Below are 10452 nucleotides of genomic sequence, written 5' to 3'. Positions count from 1 at the left end.
TAATTAAGGCTGTGATAAAAAACAATCCCCCAGCCAAAAATTATTTATTATGTGGAAAATAACTACATTTTCACCTTGGGATAATTCAAAGGAATCCTGAAGGACAGAGAAGATAGTTCTCTTGGTCAATGCAATTGTTTGTAAAACTATTTTCTGATAACGACCGGGTTTATTCATTCATCTGTCACCAGTTTATTTATTTCATTTTTAACTGTACTCATTTCAATCTTCATATAGTCTTGTCCCTGATCTTGTATGTACTTTAATTGATGTTGAATGTGGTGTATGAGAATTGTGGTTGATTGTTCTTAATGTATCATGGTGCTGCCTTCTTGGCCAGGTCATTCTTGAAAAAGAGATTTTAATCTCAATGAATTTTTACCTGGTTAAATAAAGGATATTGATTGATTGATTTTGTGTAAAAAAACACATCAGTGACATTGTGCAATCAAACTGGCATTTAAAGGGTTAAAATCCTCAAAATATTTGAATGTTTGGTAGTTTTGAGCAGGGCAGAAGTAGTTTAAGAGGTTTATGCAGAAAAAACTATTAATCTGTAAAGTTTTTAGAGCATTTTTTGGAGGTGGACATTTTTTTTTCAGCCTGAAGGATCTGAAAGGGGAGTAAATTTGAGTGGGCCCAGAGGGTTAAATAACTTTATTGAAACCAGTAATATAGCATGTATTTGCAGCATATGGCAAATATGAGCAAAAAAGTATTTAAAAAAAATAGTAAAAACTACAATTCTGACACCAGGACTCTGGATTGAAACCCTGATATAATAGAATGCTGAAGTTGTATTCTGAAATGGCTGTGGCATGAAATAATAATAATAAAAAAAGGTTTTAATAGGTTTCAATGGGACTTTTCTTTCCTTATGGGTCTGAGTGTCAGTATTCTGGCAACACAACTTCTTCCAAAATTTGTAGAGGAAAAAAAACATGCACATCCTTGCCAAATATTATTCCACATATTCCACTTTTTTACAAAGTTGAGTAAAAGTTGATTTGAGTTCTTTTTCCAGATGCACAGCAGCAGACAGAGGCTGAATAATCTAATGTGAATAATTGGAAACATAACATGACCATTTATATTAGTAATTAATGTGAAATTTTGATAGAATGTTAGCCAAAAGCTGTCCAATACGGGATACAGTTAGCACATGGCTAATTCACCGGCGTTAGCGTCCTTTAGCTGACTCTGGTAAACCTGAGGCTAACATACACAATAAAAACAGTATTCAGTGTGAAAGATAAGAAGCTAGACTCTAGTTTCACACCACTTAATTGATTGGAAACATAACATGACCATTTATATTAGTAGTTCATGAGACATTTTGATAGAATGTTAGCCAAAAGCCGGCCGATGTGCGATACAGTTAGCATACGGCTAATTCACCAGCGTTAGCCTCCTTTTGCTGACTCTGGTAAACCCGAGGCTAATGTACACAATAAAAACAGTATTCAGTATGAAAGATAAGAAGTTAGACTCTAGTTTCATACAACTTAATTAATTGGAAACATAACATGACCATTTATATTATTAGTTCTTGTGAAATTTTGATAGAATGTTAGCCAAAAGCTGTCCGATATGGGATACAGTTAGCACACGACTAATTCACCAGCGTTAGCATCCTTTTGCTGACTCTGGTAAACCTGATGCTAACATACACAATAAAAACAGTACTCAGTTTGAAAGATAAGACGCTAGACTCTAGTTTCACACCACTTAATTAATTGGAAACATAACATGATCATTTATATTAGTAGTTCTTGTGAAACTTTGATAGAATGTTAGCCAAAAGCCGGCTGATGTGGGATACAGTGATGCTAGATGTTATCCTCATTTTATCTCTTCTATGTCATATTTGCAACCTGTGTTCACATTTGCAATATTTAAAATTCTTCATGGAGCATGATTGTTTTATGGTTCAAAATGTTGATCCAGTAAGTCAAAGTGACAAAATAATTATAAGCTCATATAGGTGAGATTTTTGTTGACAAAATGATACTAATTTATGATAATATAATATATGATAACAATACAAAAAGGTTTTAATAGGTTTCAATGGGACTTTTCTTTCCTTATGCACTACAAAAAATGATAAACACACTAAATCTGAGGGAAATGATCTTTCTGCATGGACAGATACTTTCACTTGACAAGATTTCTTAAATTAAGATTATTAAATCTAGAAAATTAGCATGTTGAACGCTTAAAATAAGAAATCAACTCTTTAAACAAGATCAATTATCTAACACTTCTAAATCTAAAGTTTTTTTTATCCTGGTAAGAAACAAATAATTTGCAGTGTGGATCTGAGTGTCTGAATATTCTGGCAGCACAACATCTTCGAAAAATTTGTAGAGGAAAAAAAAAACCTGCACACCCTTGACAAAATGTATTCCACATATTCCCCCTTCGTTACTGGCTTACTGGTTGTATAATAAGGCCGTGCAGAATAAGGCATTAATAACTACTTAAAAATGACTAATTAAGAGCCAATAGGAAATGATAGCTAGTGAAATCAATAACAGATAATTTGTAATAAATGCATCAAAACTCTGGTTTAGACAATGATGAAGGATTTAGTTTTTTAAATTAGGTGGGCTGGTCAAGATCAATTATCTAACACTTCTAAATCTAAGTTTTTTTTTTTAAATCTTGGTAAGAAACAAATAATTTGCAGTGTGGGTCTGAGTGTCTGTATTCTGGCAACACAACTTCTTCCAAAATTTGTAGAGGAAATAAAAAACCTGCACACCCTTGCCAAAATTTATTCCACATATTCCATAAAAAGTTGAGTAAAAGTTGATTTGAGTTCCTCTTCCAGATGCAGAGCAGCAGACATGTAGAGGCTGAATAATCTAATGTGAATGCAGATGAACATCGTGAGTCCCGACTCTGGTGAAGGAAATGCCTTGTGATCGGTGAAGAATAATATTGCACTCAATATCAATTTTCTCTGTCAACATTTGCCTTGGGAAATTTAGCTGGTACAATGGCAGAGGACTCAAATAACCAAAGCTCTTTGTTTGAGTGGAGTGCAATCTGATCTAGCTGCTGCTCCAGTTCTTGGAAGACAACGGACGGCTAATGGAAGCAGCGTAACCTCACACTGTCCCACTCTCTCTCCTCCTTTCTCCTCCACCTCCTTCTTTCTTTCTCTCATCCTTCCTTCCTTTCATTGTAAACCACATACGGTTCTCACAGAGAGAAGTCTACGCTCTTTCTCTGTTTCACCGCTTATCTCCTTTGAAATAAATGGGACAATAATTACTGTGCTGTTGGTGGTTTTCACATCAGAGTCCCGGGTTTCATCCTCTCGTCTGTTTCATCTGAGCCTCAGTCGCCCTCTGCCCTCCGAGTCAACTTCCGCCTCATGTCAGTAACACATTATTGGCATGACTGATTGGCAAATGCAATATTGTTTCCAAAGATAGCAGCAGCAGCAGCAGCAGCAGCAGAGTCTGGCTTCAGGATATATCTCTCTGTCATGAGCAGACTGTAACCAAAGCTCTGTTTCAATCATTGCAATGGATCTGCCAACGTTTCTTCTCTGGACATGAAAAAAAGAAAATGTCCGGCTGTCAGTGTGGTTCCACTCGGAGCAGGGTCAGCTGTGATCACTGCCAAGATGCACTACCTTCATTTGGTGTGTTTCCAAAGTCTTCATGGCATGTTGAATTCAAAGGAAGTGGAGAAACATTAGTGTTCCCTTAATCCACGAGGGCTCTGGTGGACTCAGGGGAGGCAGGTGAAGCCAACGTGTCCGGCTGCATGTTCGTGTGATGTGCCCTTCTAGAAGAGAAAATGGGCCTTTTAGGGTGGCCTTAAATGGAGAAAACTTGATGAACTATCTCTCAGGATGCCTTTCCAGTAGATAAAATGTGTTGAAGTGTACTCAGAATCAGAATCAGAAGACTTTATTGTCATTGCACAGGGTAGTACAACGAAATTTGCCATCAACCCGTCAAAAACGTATAAAAACACACAAACAATATGACAGAGGTGAACAGGACAGGAATTTTTCCTTTCAAATTTAATTAGTTTGAATTAGTTTGTTTTTTTGCAGTGTATATCTAATCATGTTGAATGATTAAGTTTCTTTTTCTTAAAATAACTATTTCTGTGTCTCTTGATATCTCAATGTACACCTTTTTTTTGGACGATTTTACATCTTTCTGTTTTGTTTTTGTGTCTTTTTTTAGGTCATTTTGTGTATTTTTTGGTAATTTTTTGTCTTTTTTTTTGTCTTTTTGGTCATTTTGTGTCTTTTTACATCTTTTTTCGGTCAAAAAATGACCAAAAAAGACAATGAATGTACAAAAGAGACACAAAATTAACTTATTTTAAGAGTTAATTTCTTATTTTAAGTGTTCAACATGCTTATTTCTAGATTTAATAATCTTAATTTAATAAATCTTGTCAAGGTAAATTATCTGTCCATGCAGCAAGATCATTTCCCTCAGATTTACTGTTTTTAAATCGTTTTTAGACACCATTTTTTTGCAGTGTGCAATGTTTTACCTATTGGTAGGTGGAAGGTAGTAAACATACATTCATGAGGAAATGATAGCTAGTGAAATCAATAACACATAATTTGTAATAAATGCAGCAAAACTCTGGTTTAGACAATGATGAAGGATTTTTAATTAGCCGGGCTGGTTATGTGGACCGGCAGCAACAGATGGATCATAGAGTAGAGAAAAAAATAGCCTACATTGCCTTTTAAAATGGTATTAGTAGTTTCCTGTATTTGGTCAGATGGAGAGAAGATAAAACCCATGATGCGATATTGAAATATGGAAGTCAGAGCGCTGGGCTCCTCCCCCTCCTCCTCCCCCGCCGCCTCCTCCTCCTCTGCCTCCTAAGTATAAGCAGATTAAAGTTAATGATCTAAAGTGAATTAGATATTTAATCATCTTATCATCTTAGCGTAGTCGGGTCATAACTCTGCGCTGATCTGAAATCCCGTCTGTTTGACAGCACAATAAGCCAAACAGGGAGGTCAGTCCGGAGCCTCCAGTAGGTTCCACTAAATCAATTTGGAGATTGGGAAATTAAATTCACAACCACGATTCTTCCCCCCTCCCTCTCGACTCTGGTATGATGCAAAACCTGTGTGATTGAGGACAAACATTAATGGAATAGAAGTGACCCGAAAAAGATAAAAAATAACCCGAGAGACGCCTCCACTGATTCATCTAATTTCCTTCCTCTTCTTTTTTAAACCGCCCTCTTCATCCTCACTCTCTGTCACCCTCCATCTGAACTCTCACTGATTGAGGTGCGAGCACTTTGATTTTGCACACTCGGTTGCCCCCGACACACACACACACACACACACACACTAACACACACACACACACACACACACACACACACACAAACACACACTCTTTACCTCTCAATTTTCCCTCGTTGAGTTTCTGGCTCTTCTCTCCGGGGTTAAGGTTCCCTCTTTAGTCGTCTCTCCATCCTAATTTCATTGCATCGTCGGTGGAAAAAGGTATTCAGATCATTTACTGCAGTAAAAGTACTTATAACACACTGTGAAATTACTCCACTACAAGTAAAAGTCCTTCATTCAAAACTTACTGAAGTAAAAGTACAAAAGTATCAGCATCAAAATGTACTTAAAGTATCAAAAGTAAAATTACTCGTTATGCAGAATGGACCCACTCAGATTGTTTTATATATATTTCAAATATATTAATATTGATGCATTTATATAAGCAGCGTTTACATTTTCTCAAGGTAGCGCTCATTTTAACTACTTAATATACTGCTATGAGGTTTAATATAAATAAAATGTCCAATCACTTTAAATGTGTCATGTTTTTATGTTAAATCTCGACCTGAAAAGTAACTAAAGCTGTCAGCTAAATGTAGTGGAGTAGAAGTATAACGTTACATAAAATGGAAATACTCAAGTATTTGTAAATTGTACTTAAGCACAGTATTTAGTTACATTCCACCACTGGTGTCCATCACTACTTGTAGGTAGAGTAGTAAAGCGGTGAAAATGCTCTAAATATAAATAAATAAATAAATATATATACACTTGATATGGATTTTTTTTTCTCTTTGGTATTCCTACACTGTAAAAAATGTTTGTAGAAAAACACAGTAAAACACAGTGAAATTGCATCAGAAATAAGGTGTCAAATGTAAAATTGTATATTACCATAGTAGACACTTAATTACCGTAAATCAAGGAATAGTACACAACTTAAACTGTAAAAATATTTTTTAAAATGTATGTAAAGTTAATGGAAAAATACTGTTACAACCCAGTTGTTGTCTAGGGGAAAGGGAAGCAACACAACGCCGGTGTACTCAGGCAAATACAGATTTTATTGTATAACAGCAAAATAAAACAAAGGTAACGAAAAGAGAACCTTCTTCAGGCTAAATACAAGGTGATTTAATGTGAGGCAATGAACAAAGGGCGAAGGGTGGCGCCAACTCATAAAACAAACAAACTAAAACAATCTTCCTAACTCGATTATTCCCCCCCCAAACTATCTTACTTAAAACACAACAAACAAAGGAACTCTGGCTGACTACGCTTACTCTGACTCTATACAAACAAAAATACAGCAATGCAACCACCCATAAACTAGTGAATCTAACAAAGGTAATACTCGAAGTGTCATGTGAATAAATGTGAAAAAGAAAACCTAAACCTAATGCCCAAAAAACAGTCCAACAACACGAGTGCCTCAATTTAACAATACCCACGTTAGGTTTTTCAAATACCTTCTTAACAAACCAAGAGACACACTTTACACAAGCCAAGCAAAGACAAAGAAGAAGGGCGTCCACAGCCCCGCAAAGCTGCTCTTAAAGCCGAGCTGGAGGCAGGTGCGGCAGATGATTGGACGCCAGACCAACGAGCGGAAGAGGGCGGAGCCAGAGGAACACTCGATCCTGCTACTGGCATTCGGTGGAGGAGTTACCCAGCGGGGATTCCCTCTGACGGAGGCTGTGACGCTGCTGCGGTCCTGAAGCACAAACAGGGCAAAACCCAAAACACACACAACGTACCCCACGGACGTAACAAATACCATAATGTCACAGACACAATTACCCTGAAAAAAAACAAGATTATTCAGTCTAAATTACAGTTTTTTTCTGATATTTACATTTGAATTTACAGTAGAAAACTCACTCACTGTATTTTTTACTCTGAAATTCTGGCAACCACAGCTGCCGGTTTTTTACCGTAAATTTACCGTAAACGTTTTTATGTTTAAATCTCGACCTGAAAAGTAACTAAAGCTCTTCTTTAAACCGCTCTCTTCATCCTCCTCTTTGCTACACACACACACACACACATACACACACACACACACACACACACACTCTTTACCTCTCAATTTTCCCTCGTTGAGTTTCTGCCTCTCGTCTCCGGGGTTAAGGTTCCCTCTTTAGTCGTCTCTCCATCCTAATTTCCTTGCATCGCCTCTTTCCTCTGTCGATATATACCTGAATTAATTTCCATCTGCTCACCGTCTCTACACACTTTACATCCTGTCAGCCTGCAGAGTTTTAACTCATGCATTGTGGTTATACTCGCATGTATCAGCGTGTGAGATTCTCTGCTCGGCACCCCGGCGTGTACTCTTAGTTTCAGGAATAAAAAAACTCTGCAGGAGTTCTTGAAACTCTGTGCAGAAAACCGGAAGGCTGTCATGTTTCCAATACTCGGCTGTGACTCATATTACCAATTTGCCATGACCGTCTGTCTCGGGTTGCTCAAGGTTCACAGCCACACGGATCTGTTGATGGAGTTCTGGAGTGACAGAGGGAAAAGAAAAAGGGTGAAACAGGGTTTAAGTTGGAGTGCACTGCAAAAAAAGGTGTGTCTGAAAATAAGATAAAACAGTAAATCTGAGGGAAATGATCTTACTGCATGGACAGATAATTTCACACAAAATGACCAAAAAAAGACACAAAATTAACAAAAAAAGACAAAAAAGACATAAAAAAAGATGTAAAAATGACCAAAAAATACATAAAATTTAAAAAAAAGACGTAAAAAAGAGAAAAAAGATGTAAAAATGACCAAAAAAGACACAAAATGACCAAAAAAAGACATAAAAAAGACGTAAAAATGACCAAAAAAGACATAAAATGACCATAAAATGACATGAAAAATACACAAAAAAGACATAAAAATTACCAAAAAAGACACAAAATTAACAAAGACAGACAAAAAAGACTTAAAAAAGATGTAAAAATAACCAAAAAAGACATAAAAAAGATGTTTTACGTAGATAATTTACCTTGACAAGATTTCTTAAATTAAGATTATTAAATCTAGAAATAAGCATGTTGAACACTTAAAATAAGAAATTAACTCTTAAAACAAGATAAATTATCTAACACTTCTAAATCTAAAGTTTTTTCATCTTGGTAAGCGTTCATCGCTGCTTGCAGCTTTAATTTATCTTGTTTTAAGAGTTAATTTCTTATTTTAAGTGTTCAACATGCTTATTTCTAGATTTAATAATCTTAATTTAATAAATCTTGTCAAGGTAAATTATCTGTCCATGCAGCAAGATCATTTCCCTCAGATTTACTGTTTTTATCTGGTTTTCAGACACACATTTTTTGCAGTGTGTTGACTTTACATAATACCAACTACAAACACATTCTGTTCTGTTCTCATTTAGAAAATATGGATGAAATGTGTGGAAACAAACGTGTGTTCCCTGAACGAGGCCCCTGGCCTTTGACCGTGTATTTCTTCCTGTACCAGAGTAAACACAAGTCTAATCTAGACTAAATGAAGTCTACCCCGCAGCAATAAAGAGCTTCATTTACTTTATCTACAGGGGAACCACACTTCTGATTATTTCCTTATTGCTTTCATAATGAAAAAGTGTATAAACATGCTGTTTTATGTACCAGGACATATTATTTTCTAATAATGACTTTAGACAAAAAACTGTTGCAAAAAAACACTAAATTACCACAAGATTAGGGCACCTTCCCTCGCTGCCCTATTCTAAATAAACAGAAAAGGCAAAAAATCATTAATTTCCTCTGAAACATACTTATCTCCTGCGGAGTGGGAAATAAGGTGGGAAAAGAAAAACACAAGGAGGTAGAGCAGAGACAAATACTGCAGAGACACAAACAGAATTTACTTCAATTTCACTCTGAATACTTACCTCCAGTTTCTACCCTCCCTTTCTCCAAAAAAAAGTAAAAAAACAAAAGACACAAAATGACTGAAAAAACACTAAATTACTTTAAAAAAAGACACTAAATGACCAAAAAAGACACAAAATTATTTTAAAAAGACACTAAATTATTTTAAAAAAGACACTAAATGACCAAAAAAGACACAAAATTATTAAAAAAGACACAAAATTATTAAATAAAGACACAAAATTATTTTAAAAAGACACAAAATTACTAAAAAAAGACACAGAATTATTAAAAAAGACACAACATTACCAAAAAAAGACACAAAATTATTAAAAAAAGACACAAAATTATTTAAAAAAGACCCAAAATTACCAAAAAAGACCCAAAATTACCAAAAAAGACACAAAATTATTTAAAAAAGACATAATTCTTTTTAAAAGACACCAAATTTTTAAAAAGACACAAAATTATTAAAAAAAGACACGGAATTACCAAAAAAGACACAAAATTATTAAAAAAGACACAAAATTATTAAATGAAGACACAATTTTTTTTCCAAAGACACAAAATTACCAAAAATGACACAAAATTACAAAAAAGACACAAAATTACCAAAAAAAGACACAGAATTACCAAAAAAGACACAGAGTTATTAAAAAAAAGACACAATTAAAAAAAAAAAAAAGACACAAAATGACCCAAAAAAGACACACCTTCCCTCGCCACCCTATTCTAAATAAACAGAAAAAGCACGGGCACGGTAAAAATCATTAATTTCCTCTGAAACATACTTATCTCCTGCGGAGTGGGAAATAAGGTGAGAAATAAGAAAAACACAAGGAGGTAGAGCGGAGACAAATACTGCACAAACAGAATTTACTTCAATTTCACTCTGAATGCTTACCTCCAGTTTCTACCCTCCCTTTCTCCAAAAAAACAACTTTTTCTCATCTTTTTTTCCCCCCTTGGCTTTTATCTGACTGGCTGTTGAGGAAAGGCGCGTGGCTGCTTCAGTAATGTGACATTTAGACAAATTCAGTCGGCGTCCCGGCGGGAAGCTGCCTCACTGTACCCGTGTGTGCAAATACGCCTCTGTGTGCAGCGAGTGAGTGCGGTTGGCTTTTTATTTTCATATGTGTGCTTAAAAATTGGGTTGACAATCTGCCTAACTGTGAGAGGAGCACACTCTGCTTTAGGTGCACACACACACACACACACACACACACACACACACACGCTGCTGCGGCGGCGTCTGGCAGACTCGCTGCAGCTCTTTTGATGTTTGTG

This window comes from Centropristis striata, chromosome 16 (genome assembly GCF_030273125.1).
Source record: "Centropristis striata isolate RG_2023a ecotype Rhode Island chromosome 16, C.striata_1.0, whole genome shotgun sequence".
Taxonomy (NCBI): domain Eukaryota; kingdom Metazoa; phylum Chordata; class Actinopteri; order Perciformes; family Serranidae; genus Centropristis; species Centropristis striata.
This window is presented reverse-complemented; position numbering follows the sequence as displayed.